The sequence below is a fragment of the Engraulis encrasicolus genome, chromosome 3, assembly GCF_034702125.1.
Source record: "Engraulis encrasicolus isolate BLACKSEA-1 chromosome 3, IST_EnEncr_1.0, whole genome shotgun sequence".
NCBI lineage: Eukaryota > Metazoa > Chordata > Actinopteri > Clupeiformes > Engraulidae > Engraulis > Engraulis encrasicolus.
Window position 1 is genome coordinate 59,023,030 of NC_085859.1, and position 2,450 is coordinate 59,025,479.

General features: G+C 38.9%; 1 protein-coding gene across 1 annotated transcript in view; it reads left to right on the forward strand.

Moving 5' to 3' along the window:
• Positions 1 to 2,154, forward strand: part of LOC134446422 (glutamine--fructose-6-phosphate aminotransferase [isomerizing] 1) — a 56,086-nt gene extending 53,932 nt beyond the window's left edge. The window contains exon 19 of the mRNA XM_063195794.1: positions 1 to 2,154. This exon is cut by the window's left edge and continues 1,816 nt beyond it. The gene's annotated coding sequence lies outside the window, so the exon portion shown is untranslated.
• Positions 2,155 to 2,450: the final 296 nt, after the last annotated feature.

The following is a 2,450-nucleotide window of genomic DNA, read 5'->3' on the forward strand; positions in this document are numbered from 1 at the left end:
CTCGCTTATAGTTACAGTAAAGCAGAGTTGTCACGTCACTGTCTACCATTTGCAGTAATGACGTCTCGTGTCTGCTTTTTTCCTTTTTCTGTTGTGTTTTCTTTCTTTTTTTGTTCGTGTCAGTACCAGAAGTAGAGAAGGACCAGCGTTGGACCTGGCTAGAGAGAGTAGTGGAAATCCTGGCACACACACACACACACACACACACACACACACACACACACACACACACACACACACACACACACACACACACACACACACACACACACACACACACACACACACACACACACACACACACACACACACACACTTCACTAACCAGCTCATCCACATGATTGAGAATTGAAGCTGGTGTGGGCCAGTTTGTTTAAGTTGGGAACAAATAAGTGGCAGGACTTTAAAGGGTAGAGTATGCAGGATTATGGTCAGAGGTAGGCATTGCAACTACCTGTATGCAGCCTATTCCCAAATTTGATGTTTTCATGAATATTTTCTAAATGATGAACCAATATTTACGGGTCTGACCAAAGTACAGTACGTTTTGCAGCTTAACATGACCTTAACTGGAAATTCAAAATGACTGACACAGGGAAGAGCCACTTTTTATGTAGGAAAAGTGTAATTTTTTCCTGTCATACTGAAATTGACTTTGAAATTGTTGGTGGTACTCATAAAAAATGAAACATTTGTGAATTGGCAGCCCATATTGTGTGAATAAATGCTAAAAAATCTACATGCTCTATCTTCAACTTGGGAACAAATATGTGGCAGGACTTAAACTTTGTTAGCCTGGGATGTCTGACTTACCAGGGGAAGCTGGTACCCTTGATCATATATGCCTCCTTGTATAAATCAGGATGCTTAACTTTAGTGATTAGGGTCTGACAAAGAGGGTGTTGGAGGTTGTGGCCTGTTGCATAGTATATTTATGTTTGTCGGATAGCTCTGCTATTGTTTTTGCTTCAAGTCGTTATTTATTGCCGTCTTTCTCAGTGTGTGCATTTGTCTGGTCAATGCCTTGTTACTGGAACTACCCCTTGCCCTTGGGAGTGGAGGGGCCTGAATGTTTACAGCTAATCAGCCAACAGCAAATGAAGAACCCACATTAATCAGATGAAGTTTGTTACTGACTTTTTTTTGCTCGCTCGCTCACTCTCCCACCCACGCCATGTTTGCCCATACCATGCCACCCGTTAACATTTTGTTACAGTGGGACCATTATTTTTGTATTTTTTTCTTCTTCTTCTTCTCTATTTTCTATTGCTTTTCATTTTAGTACCATTTTTTGTTTTTAATATTTTTTAATTATTTTCAAAAAATATTTTTTAAAAATTTTAATCGTTTTTGTGTGTGTATGCTCTGATTTTGACCCCAATGTGAATGTCAAGAATGCTGAAGTCCCCTGTTAATCACCTAGTGGCTGTACAGCAGGAAAAAAGATGAGGAACATGCCAAAAAAATGAAGTAGCAAAGAAACCAAGAAACACTGAATGAATGAACCAACCAACCATGTACAATCCTGTAGTGGGCCACTCACTTGCTCAACCAAAGCTATCTTTTTTGAGGTGGGGTTGGTCTGGAAAGGGGGGACTAAGATTTTAAGAGATGAGAGTGAAGTCTTTATGAGGAGATGAACTTAGGTGCAATACAGTGTGCAGAACTGATGAACTTGTGATGGGTAGCAGTAAAAGCAGAAAAGTGTTGAAGATAATTGCATAATTTATCCACGATTTCCATTAAAACCCATTCCATGTAGATTTATTCTTCAAATATATTATCTTGATCTGTAAAAGACACACTTTGTCGGAGTTATCTTAAAGAAAAAAAAAACATTTTATACATGTTCTACAACAGACGTGCTGGTTCTGATAGGTATGAATGTTACATATGACCGTGAAATTTAAAGTCAAGTGTAAAAACTAATGTAAAGATGGGATGAAACTGGTGCATGTAACGGAAGGGAAGGGCTATGAGAACATATATAATAGGCTACGTAATCCACTCTAGAATATTCTTAGTGGACATGTCTGTTGAAATGCTGTATGCGAGCTCTTCACAAGAACAGTGTGTGTTGTGTTTTTGGGTTGAGGACCCATTTCTGATCACAAGTGATGCAATAAATACATAAATAAAAAGTTCTGCGCCAGATCTATGTGTCTCTGTGCTGATATTTTTGTATGTAGGATGCATGGCAACTTATTCACCCTGGGCCACCTTCTGTCCGGATTTTTTTTTCTCTGAAACGCAACGTCGGCAAGGTCTGCAGTCGGCTGTCGCAGTTCACAAAGGAAATGGATTAATGTTAACATTAAAGTTTATAGAATACACTGACATTTAGAATGCTATGGAGTCACTATTTTAGAATTGTGTTTCTCTGTTAAGATGGCTTCGCTAATTTAATAACCAGTTAGGCCTACTGATGCATTACAAAAAAAATGGTAGGC